This window comes from Phasianus colchicus, chromosome 1 (genome assembly GCF_987193195.1).
Source record: "Phasianus colchicus chromosome 1, bPhaCol1.hap1.1, whole genome shotgun sequence".
In the NCBI taxonomy this organism is placed as follows: Eukaryota; Metazoa; Chordata; class Aves; order Galliformes; family Phasianidae; genus Phasianus; species Phasianus colchicus.
This window is the reverse complement of record NC_143436.1, coordinates 89,822,264-89,842,917: the sequence shown is the minus strand read 5'-3', so window position 1 is coordinate 89,842,917 and position 20,654 is coordinate 89,822,264. Positions and strand designations below refer to the sequence as shown.

The 20,654-nt window shown below is 36.9% G+C and overlaps 2 long non-coding RNA genes across 2 annotated transcripts; both read left to right on the top strand.

Annotated features, from left to right (window-relative positions):
- Positions 1-1,852: 1,852 nt before the first annotated feature.
- On the top strand, positions 1,853-4,666 carry LOC149919838 (uncharacterized). Its single transcript, XR_016463705.1, has 3 exons — positions 1,853-1,910; positions 3,224-3,298; positions 4,525-4,666. It is a non-coding gene; the product is annotated as an uncharacterized LOC149919838 (long non-coding RNA).
- Positions 4,667-8,309: 3,643 nt separating this feature from the next.
- LOC149919837 (uncharacterized) lies at positions 8,310-20,182 on the top strand. The gene is made up of 5 exons (XR_016463704.1): positions 8,310-8,618; positions 12,498-12,608; positions 18,568-18,604; positions 19,683-19,747; positions 20,022-20,182. It is a non-coding gene; the product is annotated as an uncharacterized LOC149919837 (long non-coding RNA).
- Positions 20,183-20,654: the final 472 nt, after the last annotated feature.

Genomic DNA, 20,654 nt, shown 5'->3' with positions numbered 1-20,654 from the left:
AATATGGCACAAAGTTGAACATCAGGTCCCATGCCTACCATAATGTAATCACTTTGGTTTGCCTTCTCTGGGTTCACTCCTTGCTCTGTGATTTACATGGAGAGTTCAAACGTATTCCTCCAGTGTAAAAACCAAGGAGCCTAGGGAAATTTGGTCTTGTGCAAAAAAATCCCAGTGCCTGGGAGAACAGTAACCTTCCAACTAATCATTTGAATCTTTTTGATGTAGCAAAAGATTTAGCACTAAGTTAACACCTTCAGTGCTGCTACAGTAATCAATCCCCTGAGTAAAAGTACATATAGAAAGCAAATGTTGAATGACTTCTATGTGTGTTTATGAGTGGCTCTATTATTGTGCAGTTCTATAATTATATATGTATAGGTGTAGCTGTAGAGAGTACAATACTTAGCATCCTTTTGTGAACCACAGCTGGCAGCTACTTCCCTAGTATATTTCATTATCTCGGTCTCACGGCAGTGGATATTTCTGCTCACCTCTGGCAAGCTCACAACAAACACTGATGATGTATTTCTAGTGGACCCAGTCTAATAGTGAAAATAGCTCTTGAGTAACCATGCTTTTCCTAACAAGTTCATGGTTTCAATTTCAGCCAGATTCTTCAGATAGCAAGTGTATGTGTGACTGAGAGCCCGGCAGCAAGTGGCTCTCAACGAAATACTGATTCTGTGTGGGAAACATTGGAGAAATCCATGGATGGACATTTGGATGCAAAACTGTGTTGGGGAACCATATGCTGGTATCGTTCTACTCCAAAAAGTAACTTCGTGAAAGAAATTTCAAAACAGCACCCTGTTTCCAATTGATCCACGTACCTGACATGGAAAAGCTGTTGTCTCCTTGTCACATTAGTGCTTTGTTGTGGCTGTATGAAATTAGCACAGTCTTAATGAAAGTGTTCTTTAACCTGCCCTCAGTGCAATTAACAACTGGCCTTCTTTGTGAATCTGGTAAGCATTGCTAGCATACATCCAGAGCCTTTCTCTGAGTGCTGCATGCTTCCTAGAGCTATGATCTAAAGTTAGTAATACCTATTTTGTCATTCAGCGTTAACAGAAATGATACAGAGTGCATTCAGAGAAGGAGCTATTGTATAAGATAAAGCCTCTCTTATAGTCACTCTGGAGAATAACCCCATATGAGAACAGTTCCTTATTTTAAATCGTTAAGGATAGCTTCTTGCTAGGGAATGCAAGATGCTGATAGCACGTTATATTCCTCTCTTGCTGCTTCTTTCTCTTGTACTGATTGGACCTATGCTGTAGGTGTGATAGACCATGGGGCTCATCTTACATTCCTCTGGGTGCTTTGAAGAAATGACTACATTTGTCAAATAACAAAAAAGAATCACCTTAGTCAATTGAGACACATCAAAAGCAACTTGAAAACCTGCAGTCCCAGCTGTTCCTTAAGACTATCCAGCTTCCTTTTGAGTCATTTCTTGTTCGTCTTTGTACAAAATTCTTTGAGATCAGCCTGCATTTGAGAACTAGTCATAGGGATTTCTGTTGTTTTTTTGGTTTTTTTTTTTTTTTTTTGGGGGGGGGGGGGGAAGGGGCTCCTTTCCTTCTTATCTCCTGGGAAGAAAAGAAAAAAAAAATAAATAAAATGATTAAAGGGATTTGGTACTTATTCCATGGCAGCTATGGGGCTTGCCTTGACTAATTAAAGATTCTTTGCTTGAAATTCCTTTGTAATTAATCAAAAAATCAAAACAACTGAAGTCACAGAATTGGTCTGTTACTGAAATAAAATATTCTATTTGACTGTAAAAGCATTAAAAGCATGTGTTTAAAGTATGAGAGTTTGTGAGCTTGTCTCAACTCAGTGTTTTTCCAGGTAGCTGTTAGGATTCTGGAAACAACTTCTGTACCCTCATATCCAGACATAAGGTAAGGGGTGGTAATGTTCAAAAAAAATATATAGTTATGCTAAACATTGACTTCTCTAAAAATGAAACAGTGATCTGTTTGAAAAATGTAGACCTTCCAACTTCTATACCTGGAAAATAGAAACCACTGTTTGCTATGAAGTTGTAATGAGTATTGTAGAATGTTAAGAAAAGGATATATCAACTCTTTACAGGCAACTTGTTTGATAAATGCTCTTAAAAACTATATCCCTTCATCCACTGAAATGGTGATCAGAAGGAGTGCAAGGGAAAGTTAGTCTTTCAGGATCTTGAGTTTAAACCCAAAATATGGTTTCCAAGGAGAAATCCTGCAACAATAATTATTGTATTAGATTGAGGGGCAGGGGCTAAAGAAATATCTGCTGGTGAGAAAAATTTGCATTACAAAACTGTAATTCTGCACTTCTTTGGATGACAAAATGTTTTTTTGTCAGAATTGAGCTTCTAATAGTGTGAACAAGGACATCTGCTTGTTTCTGCCATAATTTTGGAACAGAAAATTACTATTTGGTCAAGTTATCACTTAATGATATATAATATTCTTTTCATCCTGATTTCCAATTCCATCTTGTCCTGAGTGAAAAAGAAATCATAATACCTTCCATAAATATATTTAATGGCTAATTTCCATCCTAACAATTGTAATTTTCCTTATTAAGTAGCTTTGCAGTAGTAGTAGTTCTAAAAATTACTTGGCATGTTCATTTTAGGTCATCTAATCCCATCTTTCTTTCACATCATGCTCTTCTTCAAATTATTTTACTGTTTTCCAAGAAAGGGCTTGATAGAGTTGTTATTAATGATCAGAAATTAAAACACAATGCCTCACATGTTGTAATTTCTATCCTTTGCTCTGCAGTCATAAAAGACAGGAGGCGGTTTCATGATTTATTTGTTCTTACATCTTCACAGATATGTTAAACTATTTTCCGTACTTCTCATAAAACCAATTTTCTACATCATAATTTGCCTAAAACGCAGTGGACGTGATTTGCAGTTGTGTAGTTTACTCTCAGGCTGCGCAGTGTGGCGGCCCACATACCCTGCTACTTCATCCCCAGCCTGGGCTGCAACCCCAAGGGAAACACTGGGGCACTGTCTACAGGAATCTCCTTCTGAAAGCTAGACCCCTTCTACCCGACAATACCCAGAGTGGCAAGTGCATCCTTTTCAATAGCCATATTCCATTGCTCAGGTGTCTTCTTCTTTATCGCTTTACACACTTGGGCGTGTGTAGTAGTTGAAGACAATGAACTTTTTATGGGATTTCTAAAACATCTGCTTTCTTTCCAGCTCTGTGATGAAGTGGGAATTAAGCAGCATGCCATCCTGCCACCGCTCCCTCACCATTGACAGGTGTTTCGCATGGTAGGGCTTGATGTGTTCTCACAGTCATTTTCTTTCCCTTCTCTATTTCCTCTGTTAAATGTCAGTTCAGAAGATAAGCCTTCTCTTTTAAATCACAGAGTGTCCTCTCTGTTTTACTGTTAAATGCAGCTTAGGCTGGTCCTGGTTCTCCCTTTTTGTCTGTCTGCAGCTTCACAGTCAGTGTGTTTTATAGCTTTGTAATAGCAGCTGTTCATCTGTTGCTTCCTTGGATTTTCTATTTCAGTCACTACATTTTGGGGAATCTGGTTTTGTCTGGGGTTTCACCAGTGTGTTCTGGACAATATCTTTTTAGTTCACTAACAATTTCTGCCATGGTTTCTTCAGGAATCAGGTGCTTGGATATGTATCAAATCTTGCAAAAGCCACCAGCCTGCAGAAGAATGGTCAGCAGTTATGTAGATTTTTTTTTTCAAATCTGTTTTTAAAAGCAAAACTGAAATAACTTTAACTGAAGAATAGCAAATCACGCACATCTCTTTAATTTTCTCCTTTTCATCTCATCCAGTAATTTTGATCCCTTTTTGTTTCTTCTCTGAATGTTTACAAACAAATTCCTTAACATGAAACATCAAAGGTTTATATTTCTCTTTTTCCTAGAATAAATTTTCTCCCTACGCAGCTGAAAATTGACCATAAATTACCACCAAATTAACTTAGAAATTAAGTTATTTGTGATTCAGCACTTTTCATTTAATGTGACATACATAATTTCTCTTCTTAATATGACTTCCTTAGTGTTTCTTTTAGGAATGTTGTTTTTCAGCAACTTAAAAAGTAGGATTGCTTATGTCTTCATCTAATTCTCTTTGGTTATTCCAGCTTTATTTATGCTTGTTTATCTTCTTTACATCTTCTTAGTCTTGGTAATTAATTGCCTGAAAACATAACTTATGTTCTATGTAGCCCAATATTTGCAGTTCTTACTTAAACCTGCTCCATTTATCCTAAGCTGTTATTTTTCCCAAAAGGAATATAAGATAAAGATTTGCAAAAATCTGGAGTTTAAAACATAGAGAATATATGAATTAGCTTACTGTTTATAAGTACACACACAAAAAAATCATTAGTGACCATGCAATAGCTATCACAGAAATGCTGAAATTTTACTTTGAAATGGAATTGAATACCCGTGTGTGGCTGAACGACTAGCTTTTTCTTCTTGTAAAATCTCTCATTTATCTAAACTATTGACTTTTCGTCTGTAGGTGATCTTCATGAAGCTCCAAAACTGCCCCTGTAGAAGGACCACAGGCATTAGGAGTCATTTCTGCCCAACTGAAAAGCTTCAAGCCATGAGGCTTTTCCTTTTGTTCTTCAGACACTTTTTCTTATCCTCTGCTCTATTGTACCTTCCGTTTCTTTGATTGAAATCCCTTGCCAAATGTTTTTGAAAATCTAAATATAACTATATCTTCTGAATTTTCCTTTTATCTTGGTAGCAGTACATTCAAAGGACACTTGCAGGTAAGATGAATGTCCAAACAAGTATGAAATAACACTTCAGTGGAATTTAGAAAAATGTACATGTTATTGTGGCAGCTTTACAGTATCTATTTATACTATTTATACTGCTGTCTTTTCAAATGAAGTGTAGAATCATAGAATGGCTTAGGTTGGAAGGCACATAAAAGCTCTTCCAGCTCCAATCCCCTGCCATGGGCAGGGCTGCCCCCCACTAGCTCAGGCTGCCCAGGGCAACATCCAACCTGGCCCTGAGTGTCTCCAGGGATGGAGCACCACAGCTTCTCTGGGCAGCTGTGCCAGGGCCTCACCACTCTCTGAGTAAATAATTTCTTCTGAATATCTAACCTAAATCTCCCCTCTTTTAATTTAAAACTATTTTTCCTTTTCCTATCAGTGTAAAAAGTTGATTTCCTTCCTGCTTATAAGCTCCTTTAAAGTCTTGGAAGGCCACAAAGATGTCTTCCTGGAAGATTCTCTTCTACAGGCTGATCACTACTCTCACTGGGGTTAGTTTGTTCAAAATTTTCTCTTGAAATCTATAGAATCTCTCAAGGATTTTGGATAATTTTTGCACATAAGTTGCCTAGCAAAAAATAATATATGAATTTCTAACATTCTGTGATAGCACAATACAGTAAAAGGATGCATAATATGTATTTTTCAAAGTGAAGAACAAAGAGAGGAAGAATAGCACATCACTGAACTGATAGTAACTTTTTGCAGGTGGAGGAAGAATAGGTGTTTTCATATTTTTGAGAATTTGCATTTGTTTTCATGCATAAGCTTACCTATTTATAGAGCTTATTAAAATTTCATATAGAAAAAATTCATCTGAAAGTAGCTGAAAGCTGTTACGGAATTATTACATATGGCTTGTCCTATTCCTTTTCTCCCCTCAGCACTTCCTTACTTCTGAGCACAGAATACAAATCAAGATAGGTACTTGAGCTGAACCACTTTATGAGCTTAGCTGCGGTGATTCAGTTTCATTTATGAATTCAATACAGCTGTTTATTCTATCAGGAAGGTCCCAGTACAATTCTGTGCTGAATGACCACCTTTATAAAACTTATAATTCTTTCCATAAAGGATATTATGCATTATAATTTGTTCACAAAACACACTTTGTATGTGTTGGAAATGTATGTTAACTTTAGGTAACTTTTAAAGAAATACAAGGTGAGCTGTAATTTGGATCATGAAATAGTGTTTTCTATAATAATTTGTTATGCAGACTGCTCATATTAAAATTGACTGGATTGTTATTCCACTATTTTGAATATTTTAATTTTTTTTAAAAGAAATATAAATTTGCATTCTGCAAATGTCTTCTGAAGAGTCTGGTTAATACCAAAAAATCAGGATTCTTAAAAATTAAAAAATTAAGTGTCTCTTCACACTCCCTGAGATTCTTAAAACCAGAAAATACAGATTTTCCAGATGTTAAGTAATGTCTATTAATATTCTCCTGAATTATCAACAAATGGTAAAAATGACGTGCATGCAGACTGTGTAGTTGTCCCTATGTAGGTGCTGGGGGATCTCTTATGATGTTACATGAATGTGCCCAGGTTTCATCATCTTAGAAATGGAATAAATGTCCATAGGTGAGGTGATCTTTTTCTCTACAGATTCGTATGAGTAGTCAGAAGTCATTTAGAAAGGGGCTTTGCAGCTTATTTCTGTAGTTTCTTTGTGTCCCTGCATCAGGGGGCATACTGAATCTGAACATTAACTTAAAATGTCAGGTGCTAGCCTTTTGAACAGTCATCCAGTGAGCCTTTACCATTTAATGACAACCTAAATTTCAAGCATCTTTTTGACAGAGACCTTGTTTGTTAGGACCACGGGAGGCAGGAGAGCCCATGGAACAAATGTGAGTATCATATTATTCATTTTCCTGCTTTCTGACAAAGACAGACAGGACTGTGATAGAGTAACAAACAGTCTGTGCACACAGTCGACTTTCGGCTTTGCATCATACAAAATAGAAGTTTGCCTCAGAAAAAAAGTCACATTTTATTTTATGGAGGAAGTCTACATGCTTGGAAGCCCATTTACAGTTAGTGAGAAACTAGGAAAGGTCAAACTTTACACTTCTTGAGTTACACTGTAAAGAATCAAATGCAGTTGATTCTTAAATGGACTAACCAAAGCAGGAGAAGTGCCAGTGGCAGTAGCACTGAAAGCTTCCTTTCCTTAAGGAAAAAGAGAATGAACACAAAAGAGTGCAAACTGCTTTTGATTCATGACTTCTGCCATTTCTGTGCCTAGATATCTGTAGGAAAATTAAAAGAGCTGAATTCAAGAAGCAGGCTTTAAAAGGATGTATTTCAGCAGAGACCTCCATCCCAGAAGAAAACAACTAGATCAAATAAATTACAGACAAGTTCTCTCATCTTTTTGGACCCCATGGAGCATTCCAATTTCCCTCCCTGTCATTTCCCTCCTTATGTTAGCTCTGCGTTTTTGTTTCTTTCACAGCAACACTTGCTCAAGAAAAAGTTTCTTACATAGCAAAAGCTGGGATACCATGTACTGAATCTTAGGATCATTGAATCATTAAGGTTGGAAAAGACCTCCAAGATCATACAGTCTAACTGTTCAACAACCAATGTTGCCCACATCTTGCTTCCTTTAGACACACTACAGAATAGGTTTCTCAAGGCAGGTATTGTTATCAGTATTTTTTAAAGGGTCCTTGCCCTACAAAACTTGGCCAAAATGCAGTTAAGGTGCATGTATTAAATTATTTTGTGTTTTCCTTTCTGACTGATAATTAATAACATGGGAAACTTTCAGGTTCTGAAACAGTCTTTAAATAAGTAAGGAATCAAAGACTTTTTGCCAAGAGATCTGCATTTGTGTGCACACTGAAAACACAAGCTTTCCCTTTGTCATTTGTCAGCTAGAGGCATGGAATAGGTAATGTGGTGAAAAAATCTGTTCTGTTAAATACTACACAGGCAAGACTCAAAAATGAGAATAAGAGCAGCCTAAGGCATGGTGAGACATACAAAAATGTGTGTGCACCATAAATGGCATTTGATTGTACAGGAAGTATCAACACATTTAACGTTAAGCTGATTTGGCTAGGCTATAATGAATAAACAACAGTATTGCCTAGCATTACAATGGGTGCCAACATCCCTGGAACGATCTTCAAGTTTATCAGCAGTAAGTATATATGCTTTCCACTGTTGTTACATGCCTGTTTTCATGTAGCTCTCTCTTTGATTCACATTTACTAGACGCCAAAATGCAAATGTATGTTTTGTGATGGCCTGAATAATATCTAATATCTTTCTCTCAGGCATGCAGAAGTTAGTGTGTCTGTTAAAAGTCATACTCATAAGACTTTTATGCCGCTTTTTTGCTTCTTTTTTTTTAAATTTTTAATATTCTGAACAAATTTTACTGCATCTCACTTAACAGTGAGATACAGTTCCTTGTAGATGTAGATGCTAACAATATATTTTACTATCTTCACTTTGAAAATGGTGCAGCATTTGCAGCAATTCAGAGAAAGATGATGGTCTACTTGACTGCCTTTGATGCTGACTGTGTGAAATACCAGGTTTAGGAGCATGTGTTTAGTATATACGCTGCAGTTAGCAAGCTCTTTGGAAAGGACATTTAGAAGATGAACCATGAGTATTTCCAGTCATCTTATAGCTTCTGAATGATAATGAAGCTCACCTTCCTTGTTGGTAATTTCATTACAGTGATCAGATCAACTCAGAATTGATGCTTCTTAGATTTGGCAGTTGCATCTTACACTGATGCTGCAGGTCATTCATGTGACAAGAGGACTAATCACATTGCTCCTGTGAAGGTTTGTTCATATCTATGTTTTTTTTTTTCATTAGAAGAGCTCCTAAGCCATTTTTCAGATAGTTAGCTCACAGTACTTTGCTACAGGTTATTATTCTAAACAAAAAAAAAACACTTCTCTTGAATTACATTGTTCTCTCATTCCCTCAAGCATCAAAAAGACAGAACCATTTTTATTTCAGATAAAAAAAATTCCACCCCCACATATATCTTCAAACATTAAAGAAAATATTGAACTAAATAAATGGTTTTGCTTTGGACAGAGATCAGGCCTCTAGCACTTCAGATTTTATTTCCAAAATAATAGGATCAGAATGATAATGTACATACAATTGTGAAAATAACACTGTGGTGTTATAGCTCACATTATTCAACCTGCCCGATGTTCCTGTGTTGTGCTAAAAGAAATAGAATGTCAGAAAACAGTAAATAAAACTGCATGCTAATAGAAGTCTAAATTGTAAGAAATGATGTGACTAATACATGCAGTTAATCTGACAGGGATAAAAACTTATTGGTACTGTCAGTCTTCGTGCTCCAGGATGTACATTGATCATTCAAAAAGGTCAGAAAAAAATCATCCCCTCACAGCCCATTCTTCCTCCTTTCACTTCAAGTTTGTTGAATGTGAGCATATTGATTGTTTGCATCCTGGTTTATTTGCTTTTTCTCATTGTTGAATCCTGCTAGAGATTAAATGAAATATTGGCTTAACTTGATAAAATAATTCCTGGCCATATTTGCAGCAAGCAGTAGTGAGTAATTCTGTGGCTACCTGTGAGCTGATTAGCATTGTATTTGTTTTCTGAATTCCAGAAAAAGAGGTATGTTAGATCTCAGTCTTTGGAAAATTAACCTGTCTTTAAGCGAAGTGCTATCATCAGGATAAAGGGTTGTCAGCCCATAAACTGATAACTGAAAACCTATTTTTTCCATGGCAGTCAGTAAAAGAAAGATAAAAGCAGACAGTTTCATCCTGAGTTTTTTTTTCTTTTACAAAACTGCGAGCAGAATTTTGCAAAAGCAAATGGTGCCTTGAAGATAGAGACCACTTTTTGAAATTCAGAATTAGAAACCAAGGTGCTTGAACATTGAGCTGTGTTCCCCAGAAATGCCAGCTGACAGTGTACCTTGTAATTACTATATGAAAACAGTAATTCATAGGACAATTTAATGGCATCTTCGTGCTTTCAAATGGGTAGCAATCCCTCTCCATAGTCCTACAAATCCCTGGCACAAGCACAGTCCAGAAAAGTAAACATAACATCTCTTCCAAGCTCCCGATGCATACTGTATGATGTACACTCTCATCTGAAACATCACATAAAAAAATCTCAGGACCTTTTGGAAAAAGAGCATAGTGTGCAGCATGACATTCCCTGAGATATTCTCTTCTATGATTTCTGACTAGGAAGGGATTCAACGTACATGTTGTTGAGCTAAGAATGTCTCCAACCTATCTGTTTTCTATAGAATTTTGTAGGTATCTCTTTCCAGTCTAGAGGAAAATACTGCTCTGTGAACAATACATGTTGTTACAATTGAAGTGAAAGACAGCAGCCCATAAATTCTGTGTGAGGAATTTCTATAAAGCATCAAAACTTATATGGGAAGAAATCATTTCAAAACCAATCACAGAGGTAATCCTAAATCTTCTGCTACTTAAACACCACTTTTAAAGCTGGTAGTTTGCAATACTGTGCTACCATTGAGGAGTGAAAGCAACTGTGTATAAATAGCACAAAAGGACAAGAGGGAATGGCAAGTAGTGCCAGGGGAGATTCAGGTTGGATATTCAGAAAAAGAGTTGTCAGGCACTGGAACAGGCTGCCCGGGGAGGTGGTGGAGTCACTGGAGGTGTTCAGGAAATGTGTAGGTATGGCACTTAGGGTCATGGTTTAGTAGGCAGTATTGGTGGTGGGTGGACAGTTGAGCTACATGATCTTAGAGGTCTTTTCCGACCTTTATTATTTTATGATTCTAAATATGAACTTAAGTTTCTTTTAAATTATGATACAAGACCTTGATGTAGTGGGATAAGTACTATGAATGGTCTTTAGCTTGGATGGGCTTTAAATGTCTTGAAGACAGTAATACGCTTAACAGGGTGACTGAGCACTCTAAATCTCTGGCTTACGATATCATTTGCCTTAATTACTTGTGGATCAACTGTCTTAAAGCCCTGGATTGTTCTTGAAAACATCGTGTTGGTGATGCAGTGAAAGTCAACTTATAAACCTGCTAGATAACTTCAATTAATACTTCCTTTCAGTCAATTATATCAACACAATCAACTTACAATAATATTAAGATCTCTAAATAGCAGCTTTATTTTTCCTTCTCTCTTTTTCTTTCCATCTTTGGAAGGAAATTTAAAAAAAGAAGAAAAAAAAAGAAGAAAAAAAGAAAAGTCCCACTCGTGAAATATATAGGAGGTGAAGACATCTATTATATATTTGCTTTTAGAAATAAAAAGTTGATAGCCAAAGGCTGATTTTCAAAATTATACAGGAAATACAGGAAAAGTCATTTCCTGAAAACAGTGTGAATCGAACACTCTAGAATCAAGAAGATTAAATCATAAAAGGAAGATAAATTTAAAAAAAAAAAAAAAGGCTTAGGAGGTATTAGATATTTAATATGAATTTGTTGCAGTGTTTCACTGCAGCAAAGAATGAGCCTTTTAGAATACGAGTATATACACATATTAAAAAAAAATCTTAATGCTACACATTATTGAAGAAAAGAAATCTCCACCAATCTATGAGATATCTGGTGGAGAAAGAGGAGTTTCATATTAAGGAGCAATTTCTATAATTGCAGTATGGACAGATAGCAGGCTTGCATTAAGAATTAGCAGCCAATTTAAGAGGAGAATTTTTGTGAAGAATGGACTGAAAGTAAAATAATTTCTTTCCATTAAACTAAGTGTCAGTAAAGTTTTGAGTATTTATAACTCACAACTGTTTCTCATGAGGGACAGAAATCTGATGCTGAACACGTCCCTAAAGTGTGTCATTAATCAGAGCTAGAAACTAATCCATTTTGGGGTCTTCTTACAGAAAGCTGTTTAGTCAGCAGTTCTTATCATGATGAACTATAACTGTGTTGCTTTTACTTACATTGTATTCCACGTCCCACAAATAAGGTCCTCACTATATGCAAATACTGTCATTTTTGGGAGGCAGAATGTGTGGCAGAACCATTATATAAATTCATATTATCTAGCCTGAGTTTACAGATCTTGCCAAGTCATGTTGCAAATGAAATGGACTTATTGCTGTCTTTCTCTGTAACACAGGGTCTGTGCTGTTGATGTGTTCACTAAAGCTGAGTCCATACACACTACTTCTTGCTGCTTTCATTTTGTGAGAACATATTCTCATGTTACACTGAAATATTTATTTTACTAAGAATTAACCGTAATACAAGTTCTCCTCTTCCATATCATTTGATCCTAATCTGTCTTTGATTAATGCCTACGTAACATTCTGACTTTCCTATAAATGATGAATGGTTATAAATCTCCTATAAGTGATAATGCTTTTTTTTTCTCTCTAGTTACTATGATACTCATTTTGAAACATTACCTTTTCAAAATTACTGCATAATTATCTCCAGATATACTACTCGCTATAATGGTTATTTTATTCTGATTCCTTGTACTTTTTTTTGTTTGCCTTCACTGACAAAGTTTGAGTTCAAATGCCTGATCAGTCCAGGGCTAACCAAAAGTTAAAGAACATTACTGAGGAGGTAGTCTAAATGCCTCTAGAACATTGGCATTCAAGGTGGGGACATCAGCGTCTCACTAGGAAGCCTGAAAGGTGACAGCTCTTTTTAGCCACCATCCTCAGTGTCACCTTTTGTTCTTTTGTAGGCATTGTTGGCAGCATCAGGCATTCCTTCCTTGCATGCTGGAGGAGAGGGCAAAGCAGCATCTTGAGGAGTCTAGTAGCTTGTCTGGAGCTGTCTCTCACTGTCTGCAAGAGTAAGGAATCCTTTTAGTGACCTCCCCTGTTCTAAAACATCAGTGGTCCCACAGTGTTACCTCTGGCTTTCCTCTGCCACAGTCAGTGACAAGAATGCAGCACTCCCATGGAGCCAGCTGTATTTTCAACCATCATACGCTCCCCCTGGCAGAAATGCCCTTGGGGTTTCCTCAGGCTGTGCTAAAGGGAGCAAATCCCTCCTCAGCAGTCTTGCCTGAGTGACAGGCTGGTCTTTGCAGTAATTCAAGGAACATTCTTGTTGGAAAGCATACAGCTTTTTCTCTAGAACAGCATGGGGTTTTTTTTAGCCATAGCTGTAGAAACTTACTGTGCAGATTGATGTGGATACATGCAGAGGTACCAGGCACCTACAGATATGATAAAGCATATGTACTTTAAATGCTAACTCTTTTTGGCAGAGCTAGGAAAGGGAGAGAGTTTTATAAGCTGCAAGAGACAGGGCAAGTATATTCTCCTGAAGTCTCCCATCCCAGGCACCCCGTTTTCCTTCTCACATGAAGTCTGGAGCCAGACAGGGGAGGAAAGCAATCGCAGTGCTGTGCATGCTCCTTGCTCAGTAGCTGTAGTTGTTATGAGGCAGACTTTAAAAAGCTGTTTGATGGTCTGCAGCATAAAAAGTCCAAGTCCTCAACCTCTGAAATTCTTAATTGAACTACTTCTGCCAGAGAAAGAGTTGAGTTTGATTTGCTGTTTGAAAAATTTGACTCGGAGATCAAAGCAAGTTTGGAGAGGAAGGGTAGAACTGACATTGCAATTAACCTGACTTTCTTCCAGCTCTCCATGTTTCCAACATGAACGTGCTAATCAAGTTCTAAATACCTGTATATCTCAAATATTTGAGGTTTGTCTTTCAGTGTTTTTCATTGGATCCTTCTGAAAAGTCTGTAAGTACATAGGCAGTTTGATATAAGGAGTGTCTGAGCCACAATGCCATTCTTGTAAGCATATTTATACATGTTTAAAGGAAATAAGAGCCTGGTCTAAAGGCTGTTCTGATCAATATTGGTGTGCAGGAAATTACAGTAAATGTTTTCATGGTTAAGCTGAAGCAACAATGTTCTTGCAAATCATTTAAAATGTGCTTACAGCTTCAATAAGGACATCTAGTCTGTTGCCTTATTGCTTATTGCATTGAACTGCTCCTATGTAAGGATCTAGTCCAAACCCTACTGAAGTGCAAAGGGATCCCATGCTTGGATTTGCCTGGGTTTTATAGAAACAAGATTCTTTGGACCCTGCTGTAACATTTCCCTATGGAACAGAATTTCTCAGAGACTGAAGCTATGGGTAAGTTATCACATGGAGGAAGATGTCAGGGTATTCACCCTTCCCTCCCATTTGATGAGCTGGAGTGAAGCCATCTTCAGTGTGTCCAGGAGGATCTGGATCTCAACGGAGTGGAGTAACCTACATCAGAAAAAGTGATCTCTAAGGTCAGAATAAAAGCATACAGCAGTTCTGGTCTAAAGCTTATACTGTGCCTGAGCACAACGGTTTGGATGTTTGGTGGTTCTGTGTGGAGCTGGGAGTTGGATTTGATGATCCTTGTGGGGCCCTTCCAACTCAAGATGTTTTATGATTCTATATTTTTATAGATTTTATATAGAGAGATTTTTATATATATCTAGTTTTAAACATATATATTTCTCACTCTTATAACTTGCTCAAAGAACAACTAGATGGTCACAGCTAACAGTCTACTTCCAGACTGTCACTGAAAAATTAGATCAGCTGATAACTACTACTTCATGTACATTTAATTACTTTTTAATTATGCTGTTCCGTGCTATAAAACGAACATAAGATTTAAATGCTTTGTGTTCCTTAGAGCTTCTGTTGCCCCAAAGCTGGAAATCTGCAACCTGCTTTTGTTCATCTTTAACCCCACCTTCTTAGCTTAACTGTCTGCAGTCTTTCTCTTACTTTTATGTTTCAAGACATAGACTCTGGCCTCTGACAGAAAAGAAGGAGGCAGTAATTTTCATTACTACTATACTCAATCTCTTTGTATATAAAAACTAGCCTGGTTTCTCTCAAGTTGCTGGATATCTGGCAATTCTACATATACTGAAATTCAGCTATTTACTCTGTCGAATGGAATAATGTAGGATAGGCTTGATGGATGGTTCATAGAAGAGACATTATTCCTGTTTCAGGTCTAGTTGAAATGTCTGATAACTGTGCTTTACAACATGCTCACTTTTATGTGTTCAGACAGGTAGTTCATTATTTTTAACACTTCTCATTATGTCTGAATGGTGACAACAATTGCTACAGTACTGCTTTCTCTTTGTAGGATTGTGATGCTAAGAACTGGAGTAGGTTACATCTGTCTTGATCAATACTTTTTCCTTGGGATGCGTGATGTCGTTTCCTTTTCTCATTTCTTCAGTCACCTGTGGGCCTTGTTGTCATTAGCTCTGTCAACATACTTCAGGGAAAAGGCATTGCTAAGGTTCATCTAAACAGTCATGAGAACTTACTATAGCCACAAGTCAAACAAGAGTACTTAACACTTGCTGTTCCTTCTGCTGTTCCATTTTTTCCTCAAATGCCAAGGACACCAACATCAATCTGGACTTTAGGGACTCACTGTTTTGTTCTCTTCTATATTTTTGTTTGTTTTGGTGCCTGCTTTAACATAGAAGCTTGTCTTTCTCCTTCTGTGTGCTAATCTTTCCTGATTTTCCATGCCTTGCTTCTGTATTTCTAAACCTGAGATTAACTTTTTGTGGCTAGTCTGATTTGATCATAAGTGACAATTAGCCTGCTTTTATTGCAAAGTACATTGCAGTAATGCATAAGGACCCATCATAGAAACATCTTTCCAGGGTATCCATACTGATAAGTGACAGTGCGTGTGAATGGAAGAAAATCAATCCCAATCAGTCTGTGAAAAAGCCTCTACTATTTTCAGATGGCAATTCCTATCTCCTCAGTAATAAAAAGACCTGTGACTGGCTCTGTTACAAATCCCACTTCTGAAATTTATGACAGTTCTCAAAGCATACTCTAAGATTAAGCTCAGTATGATAAACCTAATGTCCAAGAGCTAGTGTGAAATTACCCACTCACTTTTCAGTAGGCAATAAAACAGGGCAGTTGAAGCAGTTATGGGCCATACATAAATGACAGGAAATTGTAGGATAGTGTAAACCTATACCTCTAGTCAAACAGTGAATTCAGTTTCTGTCTTCAATCTGGAGCCTGCATCTATCTGTTTTCTCTGCAAGACCTGCTTCTTCCTATTGGACTTTCCATGTAGAAGGGCAGAGAGGTTGGCCAGCTGCTGCTGTGGGTTGTCAGATGGGAGGTTAGGATCTTTTTGCTCTTTCAGCTCTACCAGCCGTTCTTAAGAGGATTCTTCTGCTCAAGCACTTCTTTTAAGCACCTACATATATGCATACAAAGTTATATAGTCATTCTCAGGAAATAAATATATTCAAGATAATTAAGATAAACACCTTGCAGTAAGTTTACTCTTTTTCACCAATTTTGGATAAATGCCTTATGTGCCTGCATATATCTGTTTTCTGTATTGTGTTGGGTTAAACATTGATAAGTAACTGAGTATCCACTAGCCAATCCCTCACACCCCCACATTCACTTCCCATGAGATGGAAAAGAGAATTGGAAGAGCTAAAGAGAAAAATGTGTGGGTCAGGATAAAGAATGTTTCATAATCTGTTTCATAATAATGATGAGCTAGTGCCTGAAACTGTTTTGGACTGAGGTGGCAAACAACTAGCAAGGTAATATTTATAGCCCTCCTGGACCCATTAACATCTGTGGAATTTTTTCTGGTGAAAACAAAAGAAAAGACAAAGTAGGACCTGAATTGAACTTGATGAATGAACATCATTTAACTCCTCTTAGTTATATCCGTGTCAATATGAGATGTGAAGTAGTTTAACGCATAGAAAAACTTATTCTAAGTGACATTTTATAAATTTCAGATTGAATGCTGTAAGTTAAGACTGAAGACTTCAGTGTGAAGAAAGTTAAGAGACAGCTTTACTTGATAACAGGGAGAAAAATGCTCTTCTGAACTTCAATCTGCATTCATGAAATCTTATTGCTTTTGACAGAGTTTTTTGATAAAATTATTTACATAGCAGGACTCAAACCTTATTTTGCTAGTATTTCATGTGGAACAGCAATGAACCACTCTGAATTTCCTCTGCCTGTTAGAAGTTTTTTCACCCAAAAGAAATATGCTGAAGAACCTTTTGTTCTGCTTGCACTTTATGGAGAGCAAAATAACACTCCTGTGTAGTTGTTAATATATTTTTTTTTAATTATGACTACTGTTACTGAAGGCAGGCATGTTTAAAAGTTATTTTTACATAAAAATTTCAAATAATTTAGCTGATGTTCTTGGTCAAGTCTTATAGCCTCATGATTATGATGCAGAAACACGTATTTGCTTGATGGGTATGATGCTGCAGATGAAACAGGAAGCAACTTGCCAGACACGTTGGTACTTGGAATACCTGCAGCAATTGGCACAAAACATAACCTGTTTTGCATAGTGTGGGCTGTGCTGTATAAAAGAGGGAGACAGAATTGGGAATAATGATACCCTCAGGTTTCAGTGATGACATTTCAATGGAGAATGTCTTGGATTTATGCTCTATTTTTGGTGACTTCATAACTACTAAGTGTATTTAATTGGTCTTATATACAGACTAGATTGAAGGGAAAAAGAAAAAAAAAGAAAAAACTGAACTGATTTCCAGAGCTGTTTAAGACTAGAGACTTATTTCTATCACCAGGCACGCTGGTAAATTGGGAGCATCTTCAGTATGACATTTAATTTACAAAATATAAAATTAGATATTAGTATTATCTGAGGACTACATGATCAGAAATATCCTGCTGAGAAATTATTTCCCACCTCTTCATCCCACAATCATCTATGTCATTCATTTCTGTTCATAAGTTAAGATCCATTTTTTAGTGGAGCAGCCTCTCCTATCACCAAGAGGAATAGAAATACTTGCTTGCTAGCAACCTTTTCCTCAATTTGAGTGTGAACTTAACTAAGTCTTATTTATTAAACTTGGCTTTCTATACCCATTGAAACAATTCTTTTAAATATTTAAATCATAATTCTACTTGATTGTTGTTGTGCTTTAACCTGGCCAGTGGCTCAACACCACACAGGAGTAATTTGCTCACTCCTCCCCTTTCCAGTGGGATGGGGAAGAGAATTGAAAAAAAAAAAATAGGTCATTGGTTGACATAAAAGAATTTACTGAGAGAAAAGGGAAAGGATCATAGTGATGACTGTATGTGTATATGTGTGTGTGTGTATATATATATATATGAATGTATATAACAAGTGATGCACAAGCAATTTCTGACCAGCTGCCAACTGATGCCCAGCTAGTGCCCCCCAAGAAGTGGAAGAGAGTGAGATGAACTGCTCCTCTTTAAAATTCCTTCCTCATGATGTCCTATGGGTATGGAGTATCCCTTTGGCCAGTTTAAGTTGGCTGTCCTAATCTTGTTCCCTCCCAACTCTTTGGGCCCTTCACTGAGAGTTGCCTTGGTTCTGTACAACGCTGCTTAGCAGCAACTATAAACCTCAGTATGTTATCTACAATGGTTTTTCTCAAAGCACAGCATCATACAAAACACTCTGAAGAAAACAATTCCATCCCAACTGAAACTAAGGCAATTTTGAAAAACTGCTGCTAAATGCTTTTTTGTGCATGGTTTTTTGGTGTTTGGGTTTTTTTTTTCTTCTAGAAATGAGTGGCTTATTTACATTTCTCTTTATTTCCTGTTATTGTATTCATAAATATATGGGTAATACAGTAAATCTGACATTCTTGTTGAAAACAGAGTTTCAATTATTTTGAGAAATAAAACTTTAAAAGTAGTGATTAATTACTTATTCCCTGAACAGCTATGATTTTTTTTCCTTTCAAGACCCTCTGCTGCAAACAGTTCCCCCAGTATAATAAAGGTAAGGACTTGCTCAAGATTTTAGATCCCTTAAACATGTTAACTTAGCTTCAATTGTACATTTTAGCATGTAATTAGACCAATGTAATTCCTACTTTATGTTGTTGTAGGAAAATATATTAAGTACTGTAGCTGTTTAACTCCAGCATGCCAAACACAACATGTAGTCTTGCAAACCATGGAGCCACATCTGCTCTTATAAATTTATTGTCGTAAGACTCTCTAGGCTGGAGCTGTTGGATGCCTAACCCTGGGCTTGTCAGGATGGTTGCATGCAGTGCAACATTCAGCCAACTGTCTTGGCTTTGCTGGATGAATGAGTTTAAAAACTCGTAGATACCTGCCACACAGAGGAGATAAATGGAAAAAAACACATCAGTAAGATTAATATGGGTATCAAAATATTGCTATATCAGAATAAGGTGGTATCTGGACAAATATATTTTCTGCAGTAGTTCAATCATTTATCTTTATATAGTACATTGGGCTGTTGCTGAGTGGTGTATTAATTTCTGCAGTTTACAGTATATGTTGAAAATGTGGGAATTGTTGCTTTTGCCTTGTTCTCCTCATAAAAACTCAGTGAAAGGAAGCACACTGAATAAAACTTTATTTTTAGTAGAATTCTCAAAGTCATTTAATTTTTGTGGAGGAGATGAGTTAAAAAAAAAGACTTTTCAGTACCCAAATATAAGATACGTTACTTGTAAAATATCCAACGCTTAAAAAAAATCGCAAAAACATCATACAGGCTAGTTCTTAAATGATTTAATCTGCTTCTGTTCTTCCTTATTTCTTTGCAAAGGTACCTATTCATCTATTACTTGTTTAATTCTGGGCTTATAAAGTTGATTAAGTTCTAGGGTTTCAATCCACCAAGCAATTCTTATTTGCTCCTAAATAAAATTTAGAACACTCATTCATTTGTCTTCCTAGTGTAAAACTACCTATCTCTGTTGGATGCAAGAATGTTTTCTGTTCAGCCCTGTTTGATATTATTGAACTCCAACTGACAAACAGCTAATTTAATCAATATTTTTCTGGCTTACACTATGCATATCACCTTGTGACCTACACAGGCAACCTGTCAGGGAGACTGTGCTTTCCCAAGCAACCTACGTTCCTGATCCCAGACCAAAAGACTGTGAGTACCAAAAGTGGTTTCCCCTCAATTCTTTCAATTTCTTCCAGTCCTTTTGGAGGATGTGCAACACCTCTTCCCATGAGGCATTAGTACTGTCATAGATTGGCAGGGCCAAATTACAACTGACATGCAAAAATAAGGACAGTATGATCTCCCTGGTTTCAAGTTTTATTTGATGTTTACAGTGACAACTTTAAGATGTTAACTGAATGAAGGCAATGGGAAGTTATATCCAATTTTCTCTAAGTTGATTTTGTGCTCTGTTTATTTGTAGCACTTATTTGAGCACACTTTTAGATGGGATGCAGTGACAGCATTCATGGGATCTTGCCTGTGCATGTGGACAACCTCTCATTTAAGGTAAGCTTTTCTATGGTGAACATCTGAGTGACCGTCTTGTACTTATCTTGTGTGCTAGTGGATTTGGATCTTGAATTCCTTGAGACATGCCCTGCTTTCAGTCACTGGTTCAAATCTTCCATAGAAATACAAACAGAGCTTAAGCACTGTGCAGATTATTCAGAACATAAGGAACATCTGATGAAGTTTTCACCTGTGTAGGATATGCCCTATGGTTTCATTCTTAAGCAGAGCTTCTCAGACAGTGTGTAGTTAACCTAGAATGCTCTTCTAAGGCTAGGCTTGAGCAAGAGCTGCAGCTTTGAGGACTTGGTTCCTCTGTTTGTTCTCACTGGGGAAATGCTATTCAGCTGCATAAACAGTCATTTTAATAAGGAGGGAAATTGAGAGATTGCTTCCTTCACAAGTTCAATTCCCATTTTATGACATTATGTAACTAATCCTGGTTTCAACACTTCAGCAGGATGAAACTGGAAGGTATTTCTCCTTTCTTGTCACAGCACTGTATTGTAATGCTGGATTTAGCAGGGTGAAGCAAGGATTTTCA